The 27,002-nt window shown below is 40.7% G+C and overlaps 1 protein-coding gene across 3 annotated transcripts in view; it reads right to left on the bottom strand.

Moving 5' to 3' along the window:
* Positions 1-4,045: 4,045 nt before the first annotated feature.
* ANKS1A (ankyrin repeat and sterile alpha motif domain containing 1A) overlaps positions 4,046-27,002 on the bottom strand; it is a 248,160-nt gene continuing 225,203 nt past the window's right edge. For all 3 annotated transcript variants that reach the window (XM_075853521.1, XM_075853522.1, XM_075853523.1), the window contains one exon: positions 4,046-6,270. The gene's annotated coding sequence lies outside the window, so the exon portion shown is untranslated. The remainder of the gene's footprint in view (positions 6,271-27,002) is intronic.

Genomic DNA, 27,002 nt, shown 5'->3' with positions numbered 1-27,002 from the left:
GGCAATGACATTGACAAAAAGTTATGTAAAGATTTATGATGTTTTTAATAGAAGTATGTGGGGGAAAAAATGTATGTAAGTATTCAGAAAAGTTGGTCAGACAATTTTAAATTTCATTCAGAAGACCAGGTATCCACAACGAAAAAACGGAACATGGCTAGATAGTGAATGTGACATGCAACTTTCCCTTTTGTATTCACCAGAGTAAACGGTGTCTAATAGCATTTTGCATCACTTTCATGTGACCGAATCAAGGTTTCCATAGCATCCTCATCAGACAATATTAGTTCACACTAATAAAACTCAAAGTGGCTACGACCTTAAAGGGGTTTTCCCATGAGGGACATTTATGACATATCTACAGGAAATGTCAAACGTCAGAGAGATGCGGGTCCCACCTCTGGGACCCGCACCTATCTCTAGAACGGGGCCACTACTTACCGATTACATAGTCGGGAGTTACGGAAACAGCGCGGTTTCCGTAACTCCTGACCATGTAATCAGGAAGTGGCCGGGGGGCAGCATGAGCACAAAAAGCTAGAACAGGGTTTAGGGGGCCCTGTTCTAGAGATAGGTGCAGGTCCCAGTAGTGGGACCCACATCGGACATTTATGACATATCCTGTGGATAGGTCATAAATATCCATCATGGGAAAACCCCTTAAGTCTACTAAGAAAGATATTATTTCTACCTAACAAACTAAGCATATCAAGAGGCTCTGCAGTAGCAATACACTGTATGTATGGCTTAATGTCATTGTGGAAGTTACATACAAAACTGTGAAGTGGTCAAATAAACCTCTAAAACTACGGTCAAAACATAATATACATACAGTAAAATTCAGTCAATCCAGCATTAGAGCGTACCTTATAAGCAGCTCATACAATGAAGAGACAAACCTAATATCCCATATTCAGTACATGAGTGTCTGCTGACAATTGACTAAAACAGAAGCAGAATAGTGAGGTCCAATAGTGCATACAAGAATCTCCTTTTGACTGTATGAGCATTTTAGCAATTCCTCCAAAAGAGGACTCAAAAATCACCAATAATTGATCCCAGATACAAGATAAAATACAGAATATAAAATGGAACGACAAACCCATGATGCAAGGATCCACACAGGTAAATACTAAAAACTACCTATAGAAAAAAAAATACATGAGTAAATACAGCAAAGTGCCGGAACAATAAATGCAGCAGCCCTATTGTGACAAGTGTCAAATACAGACCAAAAGAGGGGGAACCATGATCCCCAACACGTTTCGCCACGGGTGAAGCAGGTGGCGATACACATATTGGGGATCAGGGTCCCTCTCTTTTGGTCTGTATTCTGTCCTCCTTTTTGTGCCTGTCTAGTCTAATTGTTTTCCCTAACTCGACACTTGTCACTTGTCAGTATAGGGCTGCTGCATTTATTGTTCAGGCACTTGCACTTTGTTGTATTTACTCATGTATTTTTTTTTTAAATAGGTTTTTAGTATTTATGTGCGGGGATCCTTGTATCATCGGTTTGTCGTTCCATTTTATATTCTGTATTTTATCTTGTATCTAGTATAATGCAAAATATAACATCTTTATTAGTTATCCTGCCTGTATTTTGCGATAGGAGTATTCGTATGAGCATCTTGCAGCATGGACACTGGCAGCCTATGTTTCAATTTGACAATATAAAAAAAATATATATCCTGCAAGCTTGTGAAGCTGCTTCAACAGAACATTTGGGAAGTCTGTTGTCCTGCAAGTCTTATTCATCAATGCTATAATGGATCCTAGTACAGAGGAGAAGGGAAACATTTCCTTTGGATAAAGGTCCACTGTCACACTGTGTGATGGAAGCTTGAAGGGGTTTTCCCACGAGAGACATTTATGACACATCCGCAGGATACGTCATAAATGTCAGATAGGTGCGGATCCCAGAGAGGGGGGGGACCCGCATCTATCTCCAGAACGGAGCCCCCTAAACCTCGTTCAGCCGCTGTGTTGCATCTGAATGAGGTGAATTTCGACAATGAAAAAGGTTATATGGTCGTGAGTTACGAAAACAGTGTAGCTCGCTGAGCTACGCTGTTTATGTAAGACCCATAGAACGGAATGGTAGTTACGAAAAAAGCGTAGCTCGGATGCTACGCTGCTCCCGTAACTGCCTATCACTACTATGGGAGTTACGCAAACCGCGTAGCTCATCGAGCTACGCTGTTTTTGTAACTCCCGACCATACAAACAGGAAGTGGCCGGGAGTCAGCGACATCAGAAAAAGCTAGAACGGGGTTTAGGAGGCCCAATTCTAGAGATAGGTGCAGGTCCCAGAGGTGGGACCCACATCTATCTGACATTTATGACCGACCCTGTGGATATGTCATAAATGTCTCTTTGGAAAAACCCCTTTAAGGCTTTGTTAACATTTGCATCATGGCTTTAGTTCATAACAGATCCTATTCACTTTTAATTGAGTATGCCACATATTGGTCATGGTTCCGCTTCGATTTGACTGCAAGAATAGCTCTGTTGTCAAAAGTACGGAAAGCCTGACGGAAATGAAGAAAAGCTATTGTAAGCAAAGTCTAAATAATACAACATTTTCTTTAACAATAATTAGAGGTATACATTTTAACAGCCTGTATGTGACCAACTATAAAAAATTCCAAACATCAGAAGAACTTGGAAGGCCAGGTTTAATTCAATTTTTTTTTTTTTTGAAGTATTCTTTTTGCCCTGCAACTAAATTTGTGACATCGGTAGTAGTTTGCATCAGTCCAATCAGTATTAAATCTGTCAAATGAATTTAAAAAAAAAGAAAGACTGATACAAAATGATAGAATTTGGCATCAGTATGAGACAAGTCCCATAGAAATGAAAATAACTGATCCATCATTAAGAGTATCTGTAGGATTACAGAGCTTGTAGTCTAAAAGTAGGCAAAAGGGTCCTGTTACACGGCCCAAAGGGGGCTGTGTAAACGAGCGCCGATCAACGAGACAATTCATTGATCGGGGCTAGTTTGCTCATTTCACATGGTGCAATGATTGCTTGTGTATAGGGACAAGCAATCGGTACTTTGATTGCTCATCCCAATAAATTTTCATTATTGCGGCAGCGCATCTCCCTGGTTACACAGGGAGACGTGCTGCCGACAACGATGATTTTTAATTCGGCATAAAAGAGCAGATCAGAAGATGAATGAGCGTTTGCTTGTTCATCGGCTGATCGTTGCCCTGATTACACAGGGCAGTGATCGGGAACGAGAGTTCACATGAACGCTCGTTTGCCCGATCATTGGCCTGTGTAATAGGGCCTTAAGATTAAGGCCACTTTCACATGGCAGTATTTTGGTCAGCATATTGCTTCAGTATTTGTAAAGCAAAACCAGGAATGGAACATTCACAGAAGTATAACAGAAAGACCTCTTCCGTGTTTTGGATCCACTCCTGGTTTGACTTACAAATGCTGTGAGAGGGGCCAAACTTTGATAATAAGAGTGATTATCTACTTGGTTATTTCTGCTTTTTCCAGTATTGGGAGATTCTGGACTATGAAGGAATTATGAACAAGAAACCAGAACTAGATTATTGGCTGCCAGATTAAAGAAAATCTACAGAAATTGCGAACTTTTAAAGCAGAATAAAACTGTCTCACATTTCAAAAAAAATGTATGTAATCTGTTTAAAAGTAAATGAAAAGATTAAGACAACATGGTGTTCTTCATACTTCTATTTCATGTTATGGAATTTAGCGCATGAGGGTCTTTAGCACCTTTGTGACCCTTCTTTGGACTTTTTACTTGTACATATTAGGCCCAAGAATTTGTATTGCTTGAAATTTCCTATATTTTACATTATTTCTTAATCAGCGCTATTTCATATAAACGTTACCATTTTGAACGTGGAAAGGAAAACTTTGTTGTATTCTTAACACAAGTAGTAGTAGTTGTAATGGCAGTGAGCGTGAAGCATTTAACCCTATAAAACAGTTTCATAATGCAACAGTTTCATAATGCATAGGTAAACAGCATCAAGCCAATCTTTTATACATTGAAGGGAATATGTTTCAATAAAAAATACAGAAAATTATTTTAATCAAATACAATTTCAAATTTATAACAAATTAAGGTGACATTCTAAACCTACAATGAAAGATTTGTTCTACACTTTATACATACTGCGTTGCTAGTGAAAAGTTACAGTACCACTTTACAGCAACACATACATTTTGTAAAAATTTAGAGTTCAGATGAAGTTAATTATTGAAAAAGCAACCTAGAAACAAATATTTGAATGGCATTTCCCTACACATTAGAGCTCTGTAGTACAATAAAATGTAAACATTTTATATTGCCTCTATTCATGTTAAGAAAACATTTACCAACATGTTAAAAACTTGACTATTTGGACCAGAAGAAATTTTGGACCCAGAACCATGTCGTCTCTGGAAGTTTTTGATCAATTTGGAATATATCTGGCTACAAAATTATGGGAGCTCAGTCCAGGGGCAATAATGGTCTGAAACAGAAAATTGCTACTAGCCTCCCATTTACTTCCTTTGGTATATACTCATCTTTTGACAGTGAAACTTGATCATGACAGAACAGACTAATTCATCATTATGCAGGGTGACATATACCTTTGTAAAGCATAGTATAGATAATATACAGTTTATTGTTCGTGTAAGGATTTTTATACAGCGCAGCATATAATCAATGTAAGAAACTCAGCCTCATCATACAGCAGTGCTCACCTCCATCGTACAGTAAAGTGATATTCAGCATGGATTAAACAGTTCAGTGTGTCCAATATCCACCTGAAGGAACATTCTGCATCATTAGACATTGTCCAACTTGTTTGAAAGACCAATAGAGTCGTCTTAAGGAACACCACCTCCTATTTCTTCAGGAGAGCAACCCATTCATTTAATAGCTAGGAGGCTATAATCCACATCATTAGGGAATAGGGTCGATTTGTACCGCTCATAAAACGCATATTAATATATCAGATTCAACTCAAAAATACCAATCGTTCACTACAAGATAAATACAGGATTATATATAGCAGCTTTAAACTAGTACGGACTAAAAATGTTAGTGTGATTGTATAGATGGCACAAAAGCAGTGCCAGATATACCGAAGTTCCTTAGAGTGGGCAAAAACCACAATAGTCTTCCAGAGTTCAACTCTGCTTGGGAGCGATCAAGTCAACAGGTTGGAAGAGCTGAGAATTATAATTTTTTTTAAACAGCTGAAATGGAACATCGTATCCTTTCCCAAAGATTAATGCTCACATACAAAGGAATGATATTGATAGATGAATGTACCATCTATGATATTTCCTATGCCCCCCTACTGCTCCTCCCATAAAAAAAAACCAACCCTATTTGTTTAAAAAAAAAAGGGGGAGGGGGTGATGGCACGATAATTGGTGACCTGGCCTTTTGAGGACATTGTTGAGAGAAATGGCGTTTCGCATTTTAGCATACACTTGAGTTACACAAAATAATAAAATTCATAACGATACTTAATGCTGTAGAGTGCAAACCTCTTTACATTAAGCAGTTAATAACAAGTACCATGAATATGTTTAAAGGACTTAAGGCAATGAGCAATTCTTCATTGTACCAACCTCAAGATCAACTTTGACAACATGTTCTCCATAATTCAAAGCCCGCCTACTTATTAAAATATTTGCTTAAGAACTCATTTCAAACACTATCAAATGCCTGACACTAGAATTTTGCACTGCATTACATTTCCATTATGAAAATGTATGTGATTAATAGTTAAAAGGTACAAAATAGTTCATTAGGTTTATTGAGCTATCTTTCTTATTTAGGGAAGAGACAAACACACAATACATATACACCTCACAATGCCTTCAAATGGTCAAGTCCTGGACTGGTACCCTCACCCTCAAAAAAGTGCTACATTGAGATCAGGAGTGGTTGTACAGACACCACCTGGTAAAAGAAATAGGTATGAGATAGAGCAGTCTCAGAACTGCAGGGATTTTAACGCTACAGGTTAGTCGTATCGAAGGAATAAATTCACATCACTTTTTTTTTTCCTTATTTCCCTAAGTTTTTCTTCAATAAAAAGGAATGAGCATTATTCTGATCCCTTTTGAAACCATTTGTTAGTTCTAAATTTTAATGGTACAGGGCAACTCCATTTCCTTGGTCAGTCGTGGCTCCGCATTTTAATGCTTTTCCCAGGATATATGTTACCAGAGGAAAACTGAAGAACTTCAGGAGGTCCGTCGACTGCAGCATGCTGACCAGAACTGGAAGAAAGGAAAGATGAACAATATAAAGAATGCACACACTTGTTACAATACAGCATTTTTTTATGTTTTTTGTTTTTTTCACAGAACACAAAAATAATACAACAAATAACATTACTTTATTTGTACCCCAATAGATTACTTAACTGTCTCCTTACCTATTCAGTATAAAACCAATATGTACATACTACAGAATATCATAAAATGGATTCTAATCAAAGTAATATTTTTAAACAAGATCTTTCTTTTTAGGCCCGGCTCACACAAAAGAATTTTAACGCCGATACTGGTGTGAAAAACACTTGTAAAAAGCCTGCTATTGTATTCAATGGAAAACACCCTGTTAATATAGGCTTCATTCAGGGTCATGTAGCCACAAGCAGATTATCCCCATTAAATAGGGCTAATTTGCAGGCAAAAACGCGGCTGTTGAGCTGCAAAACGGCAGCAGAAATCCAAGAGACAGCATTGGTATTCTGCTACGGAGTCTCAACTAAATCCAATTTGGATTTCTCCTCATGATATCCACAGGATAAATCATCAGTATATGATCGGTGGGGTCCGAAACCCAGACCACGCACCAACCAGCTGACTCTGGGCATTGGGTGTCCGTGCCGGAAGTAGATGGCTCCGGTCACAGTATAGCGGCTGAGCTGCAGTACTGCTCCTATTCAGGTGGATAGAAGCAGAATTGCAGCATGGCTGCTATGCAGTGTACGGAGCCATCTGCTTCTGGCACTGAACACTGCATAACATCCAGTGCCCCTAAGCAGCCGGAACAACGGATGCCCATCGATCACCTATCCTGTGGATAGGTCATCAGTATGAAAACCTGTTCCGTGCCCGGACAACCCTTTTAAGTCAAACATAAGATAAGCTATAGATTACTGAGGATTTGGAACAATCTATTAAAGGGGTTTTCCTAACAGAGACATTTATGACACGTCCACATGATATGAATTCACTGAAGTGATTAAGGAGTACAATTTTTAATTTTTATTAAATAACTCTAAAAACAGGGGTACAATCACCACTGTGAAAAAAGCCCCACCGTGTTTGTTTAAAAACGTATTAAATGTATACTACAATCCCTGGTTCATTTGTGAACCCTCCTTTGATTGTGTTAAATAGATATATATTGGATCAGCGTTTAACATTGGTGTAACAGTGGATGGGAACCTGCAAAACACCGGAGCCTGCCGTTACCGCTCCTAAATACTCCAGTGCTGGGGTTACCCAACGATACCACCGTCACCTACGCTATAATCCCTTCTCGTCTGACCCTACACGTTTCTATATACTAATTCATCAGGGGTCTATGTTTGTCATCAGTCTAGCTGAAGCGCCAGGGATAGAGAACTGTAACAGATATTCTGTTACACAACACGGAAGCGTGCTCGCATGGATGTCAGCGGCACGCTAAGGACTCAGTTAATATAATTAATACTCCTCCCCCTGGGCTGAGGCAAAGCCTCGAAGACGACCGACCACTGTCGCCCACGTCATACGTGACGTGTGGTCATGTGACTCCCGGCGCGTCAGCTGACGCACCTGGAAGACCAGCACCAACAACGCGCCGATCGCGCAGGCGCATAGAGGGGTCGAGGAGTGCATCTCATTACTGCCCAGAGCCCTCCCATCTAGGAGACGGAGCTGACTATGTTTGTATGAGAATTAAGATTGCTGTCCAACTCAACACAGCAATCTGGCAGCCTTACGTCTAATAGACACTCTGTTCACACAATGGTATAGATGAGCAGGAATAGTATTCTAATACATGAGCAAGAATGGTATTTAAATTACAAAAATAGATAAAGGGACAATAGTATCAACATCTGAAAATAAGCTTAGATGACTCAAAACATTATAGAAGAAAGAATTGTTTAAACTGCCTCTAATGGAACTCTCTAGAATCAGATAAAACAGGTATAATTTGTCTGTTCATTTAGACCTTCTCGCTGTGTACATGCCAGTCTGTAGATCCACTCGGCCTCTTTCCTAAGGATTAGATTGTCCCAGTCTCCTCCACGTCTTGGAGGTCGCACCAGTTCAATCGCCTGAAATCTCAGGCATTCTGCTCTGCCATGGTGTTTAGCATGTACATGCTTGGATATGGGAGTATCTCTCATTTGTCACATCTCCTACATGTTCCCTAATTCAACGCCGAAATTGTCGAATAGTTTTACAGACATAATTAAGTGGGCATGAACACGTAATGAGATATACCACTCCTGCTGTTTTACAGTTCACAAAATCTCGTATATCATACTCGATTCCGGTGGTGACGCATTTCAATTTTCTCCCATTCTGGATAAAATTACAAGCTTTACAGCTACCACATTTATATGTGCCTGGAACCTTCCTATCAAGCCATGTTCCTTCGTGTGGTATAGGATAAAAGCAACTTTGATTCACCCTGTCCCGAATGTTCTTACCCCTACGAAATGTGACTGATGGCTGGTGAGTGATTTGATCCACCAGGTCCATATCTGCACTGCGGATGCGCCAATACCTTTTCAGTATTTTCATAGTTTCTGGTTGTTTAGAATCAAAGGTACCTATAAGCCTAGTGATTTTTTTTCCTCCTTTTTTTTGGAACTAAAAGACTTGTCCGATTAGAGTTTCTCGCTACCTCATAAGCCTTTTGGATTACTCCTTTTGGGAATCCTCTATCCCATAATCTAGAGGCAAGACCTTGTGACTGTAGCTCAAAATCGTCGAGGGAAATACAATTCCTACGAATTCTCATGAACTGGCCTCTAGGGATACCTCGTTTGAGGGGATAAGTGTGGCAACTGTCCCATTGTAGAAAGCTATTGGTTGCTGTCTCTTTACGATGTACCTTGGTACAAACTGTACCTTCCTTTGTTTTAGTAATCTTTAGATCTAAGAATGATAAGGTTAGATCACTGATTTCACTTGTGAATCTCAGCCCTAAATCATTCTTATTGAGGGCAGACACAAAAGGCATTAAATTCTTTAACAGAGGAATTCCAAAGTAACAGCAAAAATGACTGTCTCTTCCCACCACCCAAGGTACAGATTCGTGTATGTGGGGGCAGTAGGGCTCCCAATCCCCGTACCTCGTTGCTGGTGGAAAATGCGATCCTCAAAAACAAATAAAAAAATTTCCAACACAAAATTTAGCAATTGCAATAGAAGTTGGTTGTGAGCCATATATTGAGTGCCTCGTGTTCTAAGGTAGTATTCAACGGCTTTGCAGCCAAGCTCATGTGGAATAGAGGAGTACAGTGCCTCTACATCCAAGCTTGCCAGCATTGTACCTCGTTCTAGCGTGACACCGTCAATTTTTTTCAAAACATCCATTGTGTCACGCACATATGACGACAAACTCAGAACAAAGGGACGCAACACTACGTCTATGTATGTGCTCACATTTTGGGTTAGATTATTAATGCCTGATACAATTGGCCTACCACGTAGAGGTGGATACCCTTTGTGGATTTTTGGTAAACTGTAAAAACAAGCCAAAGTAGGAAATTGTGGATATAAAAAGTTGAATTCATTAGCACTGATAAGTGCACTGCTTTTTGCATCACGAAGGATATTTAGTAATTCCTTTTTAAATTGACCTGTGGGATTCTCTCTCAAGATGGTATAGCATTCAGGATTGAGTTGTATGTCCTCACACATCTTTTTATAATATTCCCTACTCATAACTACAATGTTCCCACCCTTGTCGGATGCTTTCAGAACTATGTTTTGTCTCTTTTCCAAAGTAGTCAGGGCTTCACGTTCAGACCGGGACAGATTATTCTCCATTCCACTCATATCCTGCTCCAATAGCTTTAACTCTTCGCCCACCAATTCAACAAATAGGTCAACATTTGTGAAATCCCCAACTGGCGGCAATTTCCTAATTTTAGTTTTTAGGTTAGTAAACGGTCCCTGTCCTGGAACTCTACTTGATTCCTCAAGCAACCCTTCCAGTGCTTCTAGGCCTTCTAAATCAGACTCCTCTAAACCCATTTCTAAGCATTTCTATTATGATGCTTAAAAAACTTTATCTATTTTAATTTTCGAGCAAAAAGGTGTAAATCCTTCACCCAGGTAAATTAATCAAATCTTACTGTGGGTACAAACGAAAGCCCCTTCTCCAACAGCATAATCTTAGATGTTTTTAAACAGTATTTTGATAAATTCATAATCTGCAATTTGTCAGTTTCTCTTCCCTTTAGACATCCCTTTGCCTCCTTAGCATGTAGCGGGAAATAGGGGGATTGTTGGATAAAAAATTATTGCCACTATTAGCAGAGGCCCTACCACGGCCTCTATTTTTGCCTCTAGGACCCCCCCTATACTTTTGTCTTCCACCACCAGCTCCAAAATATGGGCCCACTCTCTCAGAGTCTGTGGTTTCACTCTCTGATGTAGAAGGCTCAGATTCTCTAGGCCCCCTACTCTGCTGCGGCTGTTGTTGTTGGTTGACAAAATCGTAAGCTTTTTTCTCCCTAAATTCCTGCAGATCCCTTTGGAATTGGAAGTGCTTGCGTTCCTTTAAATGATTTGTAAACCTCTCAAGAGACTGCTGTAAGGTCTTATCCTTTTTATCAAAACCTGGAGTATCTACACGATAGGTCATAAAATGTCAGATAGATGCGGGTCCCACCTCTATCTCTAGAATGGTGCCCCCTAAACCTCTACTGCTCTGTGTTGTGGCTGAAGCGTGTGATTTCGCTGAGAAACGCGGTTTACGTAAGTCCCATAGAACTGAATGGTAGTTACAGAAACAACATAGCTCGTATGCTACGCTGCTTCCGTAACGGTCATTCACTACTATGGGAGTTCCAGAAACGGCGTAGCTCAGCGAGCTACGCTGTTTCCATGATTCATGGTCGGGAATCAAATTCTTCAACCATAACACAGAGCAATAGAACAGGGTTTAGGGGGTCCCGATCTAGAGATAGTTGCGGGTCCCAGAGGTGTTCCTAGGGAAGCAACTATGCAGGCAGTTTCAGGCTGTTGCAGCAGCCAAATTCCCCAAAATCCTGCATGTCCTTAGGGTAGGACCTTTCATTCCATGGCTACAAAGGGAATTATTATTTATATGGAGGAAAAACATCCAAGGGTTCGTATGTCAACTTTAATCGGGCCCCGGCAGTCTGGTGTGATGAGAGCCCCTTATCTACACACATTATATGGCTACTATTCTAGGCCAAATTAAACTATGGTGGATCCCGTGGTGCGAGAAAAAATGGGTGTACATAGAAGGCTGTGTAGCTGGTACCTCCCTTATTTCATTCCTGAAGAGGAATACTCCCCCTCGGTTATCCGCAAGGGTTCCTCTGTTGGAGACGACGGCCTCCTTGCGAGCGTGGTTGTACCTTTCTCCGCCATTATAAATTTGGTGAATGCGGGTCTCTAAAAGATATGCCCCTCAGATACTTATAAACCCTGATTGGCAACATTAAATATTGACAATGGGGAAAATTTCCTGCCTTTACGACAACTCTATTTTCCGCTCATTCCAGGATCTATCTTCCTCATATGGTATCCCTAATGTTGGCTTTTATAAATATCTGTGTATTCGCCATGAGCTTTCCTCATTGGATATTTCCAACCCGTTTCTTGCACGTCAAGATTACTGTTCTATGCTAACAATCTGCATAAGGTCAAAGGTATATCTCTACTTTACAACTTGTTTACCACCCATTTACCCACTGTAAAAACTTCCTACATGTCCAAGTGGGATGAGGATGGCCTTGGCATGGGTACGTAGGGTTTCTCGGTGCACTGGGAAATGTTGAGGAAAATTGCCCTTAGGTGGTACCTTACACCAACACAAGTAGCTAAAATGTCAGATTATGTGTCTGAGTTTTGTTGGAGGGGATACGGAGCTAGGGGTACATACATGCATATGTGGTGTGATTGCCCAATAGTTTATTCCCTTTTCAATTGGGAATAAATTGCTTTCCGTCATTTGCTTTCTGGCTTATTTTGCCAACTGAGATCTCACGTAGTGGCTTCTCCCGGATTGACCTTATGTTTTCTGGGTCTTGACCAAATCCCAAATCATGGGCGTATAATATTGTACCATGTACTTCCCGCCACGAGACTTATGACAGCCCGGAAACGGTCTGATCTCTTAACTGAAGTAGAACTATTCAACCAAATTCAGTTCTTCTGAATGGAAAGATCATGGGCTATTAAAACTTTCACACCAGCGCAGTTTAAGAACCCTGGAGCATGTTGGCTCATGTTCCCAATGTCACCTAAGCTCTGCTTCTTCTACCCCTGGCTCCTGTTGTGGGGCCTGACTGCCTGTGGCAGTTGTCGTATCTTGAGAGGACGTGTACTCTGTGATGCTGTATTGTTATGCTGGAATACCATGTAAATGATCTGATATTCTTTGAGAACTGCATGATTATTACAGATTCCCTGTATTTATTTTATGTTACTATGATTCCATGGGTTTCTCATCTTGAGGATCCTCTGTATATGCTATATTTCTCAGAAATACCAAATAAAAATTTTATTGGGAAAAAATTATTGTTAATCAATTAGTTACTATAATAATACTGCTAGGTTTAAACTTACCAGACATTTGTGAGTTTACTCCAAGTGCTCATTTTAATAATCCAGATTTCCAGTCTAAGTGTCGCTAAATGCAGTCTGGCTGCTTAGTTGGCAGCATTTGGCAGACAAGAACGTAGGGAAAGCAACGGGGCCCTGTGTAGAGAGCGCCACGGGGCCCTGTGGAGAGAGCGCCACGGGGCCCTGTGGAGAGAGCGCCACGGGGCCATGTGTAGAGATCTGGATCAAGTTTTCATTTAGAAGGACTCTGTACATTGCTCCATTCATTTTTCCCTCAACCTTGACCAGTCACGCTATCCCAGCTGCTAAAAAACACTCCTACAGCATGATGCTGCCACCACCATGCTTCACTGTAGGGATGGTAGACCACAGAATCTTGTATCTCACAGTCTGAGGGCCCTTTATGTGCTTTTTTGCAAACTCCAGGCGGGCTTTCATGTGTCTTTTACGGAGGAGAGGCTTCTTTCTGGCCACTCTGCAATAAAGCCCAGATTGGTGGAGTGCTGAAGTGATGGTTGACGTTCTGGAAATTTCTCCCATCTGCACACAAACTGGAGCTCAGCCAGAGTGACCATTGGGTTCTTGGTCATCTCTCTTACCAAAGCCCTCCCCCCCCCCAATTACATAGTTGGGTGAGGCGGCCAGCTCTAGGAAGAGTCCTGGTTTTTCCAAAGTTCATCCATTTAAGAATTATGGAAGCCACTGTGCTATTGGGAACTTTCAGTGCAGCAGAAAAAATTTTTGTACACTTCTCCAGATCTGTGCCTCCACACAATCCTGTCTCTGAGCTCTACAGGCCATTCTTTTCTCCTCATGGCTTGGTTTGTGCTCTGATATGCATTGTCAGCTGTGAGACCTTATACAGACAATTCGTGTGTCTTTCCAAATCATGTCCAATCAAATTAATTTATCACAGGACGACAGGTGTAGAAACATTTCAAAGATGCAGAGAAGAAATGGGAGGCCCCCGAGAGATAAATTTCAAGTGTCATAGAAAAGATTGGGAATACTTAAGTCCTTCAAAATCTGAGTTTTTCATTTTTAATAAATTTGCAAACATTTCTTATTCTGTTTTCACTTTGTCATCATGGGTATGGAGTGCAGAATGATGGGGAAAAACATGATTTTTTTATTTTTATTTTAGCACAAAGCCTCAACATAAAAAAATGTGGAAAAATTAAAGGGTTTTAAGACTTTCCAGATGCATTGTAATTACCCGGAGAAGACCTAGAGCCCTTTTTGAAAATAGGCACCATATTTGCCCTGCACCAGTCCCTTGAGAATCACTAGAGAATCTCTGATTATTATGAAGGGGACAAAAATAACTGAACTAAGTTCTTTAAAGGGATCCGGTCATCACCATCTTACCTTATAAAACGTCCTGACCCTGTAGTGGCCGCAGCTGTCCATAGTTCATTGATGTGTTCTTCTCTCCTCACGTCCTCCTCTTGCCCGAAATATTATCATTTAAAGATTTACCGCCATTTATGGTAATTAAATTTAGCTTAGTGACGCACGATCTTAACTCCGCCCACGTACGCCGCCTGTACAGCCTTAAATGCCGAAATCTTGTTTCAGATCTTGCGCATGCGTGCCTCACCACCCTTCCCTGCTTCATTCATCCTGAAATATTTAAATGCGCATGCACCAGGCGGGTACACACCCCCTTTCGTCGTCGTATGTTATAAAGCATAACTGTCTCAATGCGCAAGCGCGGGATTTCATGTGCAGTGGAGTGAGAGAAGCTGTCAATCAAAAACAAGGAGGCGGAGCCAACTCTGAAACGCCGGAGGAATGAAAACCTAACTCTTTTCGAGTGAAGCTTTGACTCTTTTGTGCTCATTTGCATACGGCGCTGGACCACTGAAAACAAGAATACTGACGGTACAGAACCGACTTTTAACATATTTATAGGTTAGCTAACAATGATTTTTCACCCACTTTCACAAGGTATTGCTGGCTTGATACCGAAAATGCTGGTGACAGGTTCCCTTTAACCCCTTCAGGACACAGCCAATTTTTTCAAATCTGACATGTTTCACTTTATGTGGTAATAACTTCGGAATGCTTTTACCTATCCAAGCGATTCTGAGAATGTTTTCTCGTGACACATTGGACTTTGTTTTACTGGCAAAATTTGCTCGATACATTAAGTATTTAATTGTGAAAAACACCAAAATTTTGCGAAAAATTGCAAAAATTTGCATTTTTCTAAATTTATATGTACCTGCTTGTAAGGCAGATCGTAATACCACACAAAATTGTTGCTAATTAACATCACCCATAGGTCTACTTTAGATTGGCATCGTTTTTTGAACATCCTTTTATTTTTCTATGACATCACAAGGCTTAGAACTTTAGCAGCAATTTCTCACATTTTCAAGAAAATTTCAAAAGGCTATTTTTACAGGGACAAGTTCAGTTGTGAAGTGGATTTTAGGGCCTTCTATATTAGAAACCCTCGATAAGTCACCCCATTTTAAAAACGTCACCCCTCAAAGTATTCAAAATAGCATTTAGAAAGTTTCTTAACCCTTTAGATGTTTCACAGGAATTAAGGCAAAGTAGATGTGAAATTTTCAAATTTCTTTTTTTTTTGCAGAAATTCATTTTTCATCTAGTTTTTTTGTAACACAGAAAGTTTTACCAGAGAAATGCAACTCAATATCTATTGCCCAGATTCTGCACTTTTTAGAAATACCCCACATGTGGCCCTAGTGCACATATTGACTGAAGCACCGGCCTCAGAAGCAAAGGAGCACCTAGAGGATTTTGGGGCCTCCTTTTTATTAGAAAATATTTTAGGCTCCATGTCGGGTCTGAAAGGCTCTTGCGGCACCAAAAAAAGTGTAAATCCCCCAAAAGTGACCCCATTTTGGAAACTATACTCCTTGAGGAAATTATCTAGGTGTATAGTGAGCATTTTGACCCCGCAGGTTTTTTGAAGAAATTATTGGAAGTAGGCCGTGAAAATGAAAATCTACACTCTTTCAAAGAAAATGTAGGTTTAGCTAATTTTTTCTAATTTCCACAAGGACTAAAAGGAGAAAATGCATCACTACTTTTGTAAAGCAATTTCTCCCGAGTAAAACAATACCCCGCATGTGGTCATAAACGACTGTTTGAACACACGGCGGAGCTTAGAAGGGAAAGAGCGCCATTTGGCTTTTGGAGCTCAAATTTAGCAGGAATGGTTTGCGGAGACCAAGTCGCTAAGGGACCAAAACAGTGAAAACACCAAAAAAAGTGACTCCATTTAGGAAACTACACCCCTTGAAGAATCCATCTAGGGGTGTAGTGAGCATTTTGAACCCACAGGGGTTTCATAGATTTTATTAGAATTGGGCAGTGACGATAAAAAAAAACATTTTCTCAACAAATAAATGAAAAAAAGCACCCCAACACTTGTAAAGCAACTTCTCCTGTGTACGGCAATACCACATATGTGGTCATAAACTGCTGTTTGGGCACAGAGTAGGGCTCAGAAGGGAAGGCGCGCCATTTGGCTTTTGGAGTACAGATTTTGCTGGATTGGTTTCTGGTCGCTATGTCACATTTGCAAAGTCCCTGTGGGACCAAAACAGTGGAAACCCCCCAGAAGTGACCCCATTTTGGAAACTACACCCCTCAAGGTGTAGTGAGCATATTAAACCCACAGGTGATTGGCAGAAATTGGTGTGCACTCGATGTTGCAGAGTGAAAATGGTTTTTCAATAGATATGCCAAGCCAATAGCTTGTGCCACTGGAGACACACACCCCAAAAATTGTTAAAAGGGTTCTCCCGGGTATGGCGATGCCATATATGTGGAAGTAAACTGCTGTTTGGGCACACTGTAGGGTTCAGAAGGGAGGTAGCGCTATTTGGCTTTTGAAGCGTGGATTTTGCTTGTAGTAGTTTTGTTTTGAGTCTTACTGGTGTTTCCGTTTATAATGTGGGGGTACATGTAAGGCGGGCGGAGTATATAAGGGGCATAGTCAGGTGGTATAGTGAGGTAAAAAAAAACAATAAAATAATTCATAGATGTGTGTTATGCTGTGACACAATCCTTTCTGCACAGGCCGGTGTCGCAATAATAAATGGTCTTTACTTATTCCCCTTTCGGTCCACACTCGGGATCTTTGCAGTTTGAGGAATTTTGCTGGGAAGTGTTGTCCTGGTATAATACGGGCACCCTTCCAGCAGATATGTTTGGGCCCTCCCCTTCCTGGTTCCCTAATTTTAGGGGCCTTGATAATTCGCTACTTGAAACAGAAGAAATGTTCCCCTCGGGCCGGAACAACTGCATATTTTTATTTCCTGGCTTATTGGTGCCTTGACTAATTTTATTTTTTCATAGACGTAGTGGTATGAGGGCTGTTTTTTTTTTGTGGGACGAGCTGTAGTTTTTATTGGTACCATTTTGGGGTACATGCTTGATCACTTGTTATCCTTTTTTTTTGGGGAGGCCAGGTGACAAAAAACAGCAATTCTGGCATATTTTTTTTAGTTCTTTTTATACAGCGTTCACCATGCATTATAAATTACATGTTAGCTTTATTCTGCGGGTCAGTCTGATTCCGGTAATACCTAATTTATAGCACTTTTTTATGTTTTACAACTTTTTGCACAATAAAATAACACTTGTAAAGAGAATGGATTTTTTCTGTCGCCAAGTTGTGAGAGCCATAACGGTTTTAAATTTTTCGTCGACGGAGCTGTATGAGGGCTTGTTTTTAGCGAGACGAGTTATAGTTTTTATAGGTACCATTTTTAAGTACATGCGACTTTTTGATCACTTTTTATTTCAATTTTTGGAAGACAAAGTGACCAAAAAATAGCGATTATGTCAGTATTTTTTAGTTTTTTTATTTACGGCGTTCACTGTGCGGAATAACATAATATTTTTATAGTTAAGGTCGTTACGGTCGCAGCAATACCAAATATGTATGGCTTTATTATTTTTTTCAATAATAAATGACTTGATAAGGGAAAAAGGGCGATTGTGTTTTGTGTTATTATTTGAAACTTTTATTGTATTTTTTACAACTTTTATTTTACTTTTTTTTACACTTTTCTTTAGTCCCACTAGGGGACTTGAAGGTCCAACTGTTTGTTTGATGTTCTAATACATTGCACTACCTATGTAGTGCAATGTATTAGAACTGTCAGTTGTTCACTAACAGCAAGCCGATCAGGCTCCGCCTCCGGCGGACCGGTAGGTAAGTATTAGCCCTCCGATCGCCTTTGCAGCCACCGGCAACCCAGCGATCACGTTGCTGGGGTGCTGGTGGCTATAAACTCCTCACATGCTGCGATCTCTATTGAACGCAGCATGTGAGGTGTTAATCGGTCGGATCGGAGGCTAGCTCCGGTCCTGGCCAATACCTCAGGGTGCCAGCTGAAACATACAGCTGTCACCCGGCGGTGATGTCGCTGGCTCAGCTCCTGAGCCAGTTCAATCTGTTTCACGTACAGTTACGTGGAGATGCGGGAAAAGACCATCTCCCATCACGTAACTATACGTGAAATGGCGGGAAGGAGTTAAGAACTCTTGGGTGTAACCCATCTGATCCCGGAGCCTTGTTCAAATTTATTTGATTTAACTTAGCTTGGACCATATCTACATTCAGTCAATTCAGTATATTAATTGATGTTTTTTCAGCACTTGAACCGCCTATATCAGCTGCTCTTTCTTCTGTTGTATAAAGAGCCAAATAGCCCATTTAATAGCTGTCTTCTCTTGATCCCCTGTGACCAACTCCCTAGTACCACTATTTAGGGGCCCTACATGTTCAGAACTATGCTTTTTTGCATTTATACACTTGAAGAATTTTTTAGGGATTTGTTTTGCTATCTTTCACCACCTGCCTTTCTTTTTGCGGATTTAAATTAAGCTATTTGTAATTTACAAAGGCTAAAGCTGTACCCTCAGATTTGTATTTTTCAAATGCCTTTTTATGTGGTCATATATTGCCCTTTTTACAAAAGGTGTAAGCCATGTAGTGTTTAATTTTAGTCGTTACCTATAGAAAAAAAATTTGGGCTATAGATTCATTTTTTCAGTGTTAACCTCCCTTTGTGAGGAGGTTGAAACCTAATAGGTGGAATTACAAATCTTCACCCACTATTGCCTCTTTCATACTCGCCTTCATACCACTTCTCACATACAGACATACACCACCACCTGTAAAACCCTGTAAACAGTGTAAAACCCTGTAGATTTACAGCCCAGTCAAGAGAAGAGTCTAGCCATGTTTCAAAAACACCAACTAGATCAATATATTCCTCCAGTACAAAGGCCTCTAGCTCCCCCATTTTGCTTGCTAGACTTCTGGCTTTTGTGAACATACACTTGTACTTGCCTTTCAATATTTCACATTCAGTATCAGAAATCTTTTTATTTTTTTATTTTGTGGGCATATTTATGTAGAGTTGTAACAAAAGGATCTCCTTATCCTGTTGCCGAATCCTCTCTTCACAGTCTACAACTCACCCAATATAGTCTGACTCTTCTCTAACCTATCTACCTCTTTATTTTCTACACTGACCTCCCTCCTCAGCTCTAGTATAAATACTCAGCCATCCCTGTTAGAATGATTTCCCCCAGCACACAAAACCCCCTTCCAATCAGGTGCAAATCTGCAGAATACAGTTTGTACCCTAATGAAAAGTCAGTCAAGTGCTCTTGCAATCCAAAGCCTTCTCCCTTACACCAAGAGTTAAGCCATGCATATAATGTTGTGACAGAGCCTCTTTAAAAGTGCCCTACCTCCTACATAAGGAGATGGGCGCTATAATGTAGATGACAGCAGTGCTTTTTATTTAGAAAAACAATTTATTTTCACCACGTTAGGAGCGGTTTTAGATTTATGCAAATTTCTTTCTTAATGCCCAACTGGGCGTGTTTTTACTTTAGACCAAGCGGGCGTTGTACAGAGGAGTGTATGACGCTGACCAAAGTAAAAACACGCCCAGTTGGGCATTAAGAAAGTAATTAGCATAAATCTAAAATCGCTAATAACGTGGTAAAAATAGATTGTTTTTCTCAAAAAAAGCACTGCTGTCACCTACATTATAGCGCCCATCTCCTTATGTAGGAGATAGGGCACCTATAATGTGGTGACAGACCCTCTTTAACTCCCTGAGCACCTGCTGGTTTTCGTGTGATGCGCATGGCACAGGAAGTATTCCAGAGAATACAACCTTGGAGGGCCTTCACTTCAGCTTATAGCTTAGTCCTTTAAAATTATTTTTAAGGCTCCTCCACCTACCATTTATTCTGTCGTTGGTTCCCACATGGACCACGAGAGCGGGATCACCACCAGCCCCTCCCAGTAATTTATCCATCCGTTCCCCCACATGTCGAACCCTGGCATCAGGGAGACAGAAAACCATTCGGTCTGGGTTAGAAATTGTTCTATCAGTCTTCCTGATTATAGAATCTCTTACAACTAATTGTCTTGCCCTACCAGCATTACCATCCCGCTGATTACTAGCTGGGCTGTTCCCCCGGCTGTTAGGGAGATCAGTTTCCACTAGGGCTGCCATTTCTGAGACTGACACCGTTGCATCATCACCCAACTTGACAGTTTTGCTTGAAACAACAGAAATAGGAGTCACCTTCCTTTTCTTGTACCCCTTTCTATTGCCCCTAACTACATTAACCCAGCTACTTTCCTGGTCCTACTGACCGATCTCTTTATACTCCAGATCTACCCCCACTAACTGCATGCTCAATGGGCAGCATGCTCCACTCAAGATGGTCAATCGCCCTCAGTGTTGCATTTTGCCCTCCATGGAACTCCCGCTCCAGTCGTGCATACATATGGCAAACTGTGCACTGAAGAAAACCTCCAATCTTGCTATCCATTATCCCAGGTACAAAGAACAATGAACGATTTAAAAAGTAAAAGAAAAGGAGAGTACTTACGGGGACTTTAAATATTTCTTTCAACTCCGCTTTATTAACTCCACTTATTACACAAGCCACTTAGCCCAGCAAGCTCAGTGAGTTAATCATACACCTGACTATAATCCTACAAAATCCAAGTATTAGTGCAACTGTACCTAGAAGAATAGATGCTGTTTTAAAGGAAAAGGATTGTCACACCAAATATTAATTTGATTTAGATCTCCCTTCTGTTAATTTTTTTTATTTTTTAACAAAATACAAAGTGAAAGCGAACACTTCTATTTTTGAAAGCGTTCTTACCTTACAGCATTTTTCCACAACGGCCTAAACCTTTTGCACAGTACTATTATAAAACATATATAGGGGGCTCGCAGTGTGGTGTTGATTTCTAGGCTCAACATGACATATACTGGTTGGTATAGCTTTTTGGGATTAGGCTTTATTATGGCTACTCTTTGTTGATATCTTTACACTTACACGTATACCAGCGTGTGGTGTGCCTTCCCCTATCTATACTTGTCCTGGCTTAATTGATCTCTTGTGAAGGCTTGGGTGTAAGTAACACACCTGTGGTATTTGAATCTTTTTATCTGTATATGCCTTCCTGAGTGACCCTCTATATATTTCGATTTTGTTATCTACTGAGTATATTCCATTTATAATAGCCTTTATGTGCTCCACATCTATGCATTTTTAAATTGTGTGTCTTATTTTAGGTCTTGATGGCCAATATGTTTTTATGTGCATTTGAATAAAGCATTGTTATTATTACAAGGTACAAATTTGTACTTGTTGTCGTATTTATTCCGGTTTTGATGTGTGATAGGTCCACACGTACAGTTATGGGTATTCATTCTTCATTTCGTTTTTGATATGTGTGGACGTTTATTTTAAACGTTATCGTTTGGTCTGTATCTTCATAGGTATTCACATATATATACTTGGTCTGCAACAATGTTTAGGTAAGTGGTATGTGTCAAAGTAACACTAACACACACACACGATTCATCAGACCAGACCACCTTCTTTTCTTGCTCAATAACCCGGAACGGATGCTCATGTGCCCATTGTAGGCGCTTTTGGTGTCAGGAGTCAGGCACTATGACCGGTCTGTTGTAACGCAGACTTCACCCCTTAAGGACGCAGCCTTGTTTTGGCCTTACGGCTCAGAGCCCATTTTTAAAATCTGACATATTTCACTTTATGTGGTAACTCTGGAATGTTTAAACTTATCCAAGCAATTCTGAGATTATTTTCTCGTGACACATTGGGCTTTATGTTAGTGGTAAAATTTGTTAGATATATTCAGTGATTATTTGTGAAAAACTGAAAAAATTTTAAGAAAATATTGAAAAAATAGCATTTTTCTGAATTTAAATGCATCTGCTTGTAAAACAGATGGTTATACCACCCAAAATAGTTACTAGTTCACATTTCCCATATGTCTACTTTAGATTGGCATCATTTTTTGAACACTTATTTTTCTTGGACGTTACACGGCTTAGAACATAAACAGCAATTTCTCATATTTTTATGAAAATTGAAAAAGCCTTTTTTTTTTAAGGTACCTGTTCAGTTTTGAAGTGGCTTTGAGGGGCCTATGTATTAGAAACTCCCCATAAAACACCCCATTTTAAAAACTAGACCCCTCAAAACCGCATTTAGAAAGTTTTTAAACTCTTTAGGCATTTCACAGGAATTAAAGCAAAGTGGAGGTGGTATTTGCAAATTTAATTTTTCTTGCTGAATTTCAATTTTATTCCATTTTTTTCTGTAAGGGTATGTTCACACGAAGTCATAATAGTTATGTACGACGCTAGGAGTCCCTGCCTCGCTGCCGGACAACTGTCTCGTACTGAAAACATGATTAGAGTAAGGGACAGTTGTCCGGCAGCGAGGCAGGGACTCCTAGCGTCGTACATAACTATGATGCTAGGAGCCCGGTTCCCTGCACTGTGTTCGGTCCGGTACTTGCGGCCGAAATACGTCCGTCAATTATGGACATAATGACCTCGTGTGAACATACCCTAATACAGAAGGTTTTACCAGAGAAACTCTACTAAATATGTATTGTCCAGATTCTGCAGTTTTTAGAAATGTCCCACATGTGGCTCTAGTGTGCTTGTGGACTGAAATACAAGCCCCAAAAGCAAAGAAGCACCTAGTGCATTTTGGGGCCTCTTTTTTTATTAGAATATATTTTAGGCAGCATGCCAGGTTTGAAGAGGTGTTGAGGTGCCAAAACAGTAGGAATCCCCCAATAGTGACCCCATTTTGGAAGCTACACCCCTCAAGGAATTCATTTATGGTTGTTGTTACCATTTTGACGGCACAGTTTTTTCACAGCCCGTATTTGAATTGGGCTGTGGAATTTAAAAAATGACATTTTTTCCAATAAGATGTCATTTTTGATCAAAATTTCTTATTTTCACAAGAAATAAAATACCCCATTTTGTTGCCCAATTTGTCCTGAGTGCAGCAATATTGCATTTGTGGTGATAAACTGCTGTTTGGGCCCATGGGAGGGCTCAGAAGGAAAGGAGCGCTATGTGTTCTTTGGAGTCCAGATTTTGCTGGATTGGTTTTTGGGTGCTGTGTCGCATTTGCAGAGCCCCAGAGGTGTCAAAGCAATGGAAAACCACCAGAAGTGACCCCATTTTGGAAACGACACCACTCAAGGAATTCATTTATAGGTGTTGTGACCATTTAGACGCCACAGTTTTTTCACAGAACTTATTTGAATTGGGCTGCGAGTTAAAAAGGTTTTATTTTTTTTCAATAATATGTAGTTTTCAAAATGTCTACTACATCCCTTAAGGCATTCATCTAGAGGTGTAGTGAGCATTTTGATCCCACAGGTATTGTCTAAAAGGTAATGCGCAGCAAATGGTGCAGTGTGAGATTTGAAATTTTCTATATATGTATGCCATTTCAGTGTCCAATATATTGTGCCCAGCATGCGCCACCGGAGACACACACACCACAAACTGTAATGTGGGTTCTCCTGGGTACGGCAATACCCTACAAGTGGCTGTTATTAGCTGCCTGGGCACGCAGCAGGGTCCAGAGGGGAAAGATGAGGAGGATAAGCTGTGCGGAGTGCGTCAGGGTAAATGAAAAATCGAAGGGATCTATGATAAATTTAAAAAAACACTATCATACAGAGCCCTGGTTTTTCGGGACACGTGTCACATTGATATATTATCCCCCTCTTATAGCAGACTTTGCACCTCTTTTGACTTTTTCCCTTCTGGTCAGTTTGGGGAACTTCTCCTGGAAAGTGTTGCCCTGGTACGATGTGTGGCCTCGCTTCCAGAAGTACTGGGTGCCCCCCTTCTTGGTCCCTAAAGATTAGGTTTTTGATAACCACCTCTTGAAATTACAGGAAAGTTCCCCTCTGGCCTGCACATCGATGTAGCATGTATGCATTGTACAATGCCATCTGTATGATGTGCACGGCCAGCTTCATAAACCAAACCCTCAATTTCCGCATGGTGCTGTAGGGCTTCAGGACTTGATCTGACAAGTCCACCCCTCCCATGTACCTATTGTAGTCCAGGATGCAGTCTGGTTTGGGAGTCTCTGTACTGGTACCTCGTACAGGTACATGGGTACTGGTGTTGCCATGTATTGTTGTCAATACAAGGACATCTCTCTTGTCCTTGACACACAATATGTTGCTGCTAGAATGTGCCCAGCTCTCACCCCTTCTGAGTGTTTGCCCAAGCAGAGTTTTAGGGAGGCCTCTCAGATTTCTTCTAGCAGTGCCGCATGCTGAAGTACTTCTGGAAGCGAGGCACTTGAAGAGTGGGATGCTGGTATAAAAATTATCCAGGTAGAGGTGGTAACCCTGGTCCAGCAGTGGGTGCACCAAATCCCACACAATTTTTGCATTAACTCCCAGTAAGGGGGGGGGGGGCATTCTGGGGGCTGAATACTGGTGTCCTTCCCTTCATATATCCTAAATTTGTAGGTATACCCTGATGCACTCTCGCACAGCTTATACATCTTCACACTATACCTTGCCCTCTTACTCGGCAGGTACTGGCGGAATTGAAGCCTCCCTTTAAAATGTACCAAGGACTCATCAATAGAAATACACTTCTCGGGGGTGAATGCTTGGGAAAACCGGGCACTGAAACACTCTAATAGGGGTCTCCGTTAATACAAACGGTCAAAACTGGGGTCATCTCGGGGTGGGCGCTGCTCATTATCAGTATAATGGAAGAAGCGAAGTATTGCCTAATTTTTTTTTTTTTTAGGTTCCAGTTCAGTTCTGAAGTTGCTTTGAGAGACCTATATATTAGAAACCCCTATCAAACACCCCATTTTATAAACTAGACCCCTCAAAGTATTCACAACAGCATTTAGAAAGTTTATTAACCCTTTAGGTGTTTCACAGGAATTTAGAGCAAAGTAGAGGTGAAAGTTACATTTTTTTTTTTGTCAGAAAATCCTTTTTATTCCATTTTTTTCTGTAAAAAAAAAAGCTTTTGCCAGAGAAAAGCAACTCAGTATTTATTGCCCGGATTCTGCAGTTTTGAGAGATATCCCACATGTGGCCCTAGTGCGGTAATGGACTGAAGCACCGGCCTCCGAAGCAAAGGAGCACCTAGAGGATTTTGAGGCCTTCTTTTTATTAGGCACCATGTCCGGTTTGAAGAGGTCTTGTGGTGCCAAAACAGTGGAAACCCCCCAAAAGTGACACGGTTTTGGAAACTAGACCCCTTGAGGAATTCATTGTAGTTTTCTTGGGGTGCATGCGAATTTTTGATCAGTTTTTATTCTATTTTTAAGTGGCGTGGGGACTAAAAAACAGCAATTCTACTATTATTTTTTATTCTATTTTTTTTACAGCGTTCACCGTGCGCTATAAATGACATTCACTTTATTCTGCGGGGCGATACGATTACGGCGATACCAGATGTTTATAGTTTTTTTTATGTCTTATGGCGTTTGCACAATAAAATACTTTTTGTAAAAAATCATTCACTTTTTGTGTTACTTTATTCGAAGAGCCAGAACTTTATTTTTCCATCAAGAAAGCCGTGTGAGGACTTGTTTTTTTGTGTAACGAACTGTAGTTTCGATCAGTACCATTTTTAGGTACATGCGACTTTTTGATCTCTTTTTATTCCATTTTTTGGGAGGTGAAGTGACAAAAAAAATTGTGATTCTGGTATGGTTTATTGTTATTTTCTTTTACGGCGTTCACCGCGCGGGATAAATAACTAAATAATTTTGTAGTTCAGGCCGTTACGGACGCGGCGATACCAATTATGTATAGTTTATTTATCTATTTTTATTATTAATAAAGGACTGATAAGGGAAAAAGGGGGATTTTTACTTTTAAAAAATGTATTTTATTATTTTTACACATTTTTTTTTACTTTATTACTTTGTCCCACTAGGGGACTTCAGGGCAGGAAGCTCTGATCCCTATTGTAATACACTGCACTACATGCGTAGTGCAGTGTATTAGAGGTGTCAGCTACTCACTGACAGCAAGCATAGTGGGTCCTGACTTTGTCAGGACCCACTAGGCTTCCGTCGATGGCATAGCTGGACGCAATTGTTAGGCGTCCGGTTGCCATAGCAACCATCGCCGGCAGCTATCGTGTAGCAGGCTGACGATGGTAGCTTAACCCCTAAAAAGCCACGATTGCTATTGAACGCGGCTTTTAAGGGGTTAATCAGCGGGGACACAGCGATCGGTCCCCGCTGTAGGAGCTGCGGCAACTGCTGTACGAGACAGCAGCTGTCACAGCTCCTGTATGTGTTGGGAAGACGGCCCAAATGGCCGTTACTCCCATGCTGTACTATTAGGTCATGGAGCGCGAACGATACAGCTACCATGACCTAATAGTACGTCCAGGAGCGGGAAGGGGTTAAGCACAGCAAGCTGTGATGCACTGTGTGATCTGACATCTTTCTATCATAGCCAGCATACATACTTTCACCAATCTGTGCTACAGTAGCTCTTCTGTCGGATCGGACCAGAGGGGCTAGCCTTTAGTTCCCATGTGCATCAATACGCCTTGGCCGCCAATGACCCTGTCCCCACCAGTTCATCTGCTGCCCTTCCTTGGACCACTTTTGGTAGGTACTAACTACTGCATAATGGGAACACCCCACAAGACGTTTTCAAGATGCTCTGACCCAGTGTTCTAGCCATCACAATTTGGCCATTGTCAGTCGCTCAGATCCTTACGCTTGTCCATTTTGCCTGCTAACACATCAACTTCAAGAACTGACTGTTTACTTGCTGACTAATATATCCCACA

The sequence above is a fragment of the Rhinoderma darwinii genome, chromosome 2, assembly GCF_050947455.1.
Source record: "Rhinoderma darwinii isolate aRhiDar2 chromosome 2, aRhiDar2.hap1, whole genome shotgun sequence".
NCBI lineage: Eukaryota > Metazoa > Chordata > Amphibia > Anura > Rhinodermatidae > Rhinoderma > Rhinoderma darwinii.
Note: the sequence above shows the minus strand (reverse complement) of the source record. Positions and strands in the feature narration are given on the sequence as shown.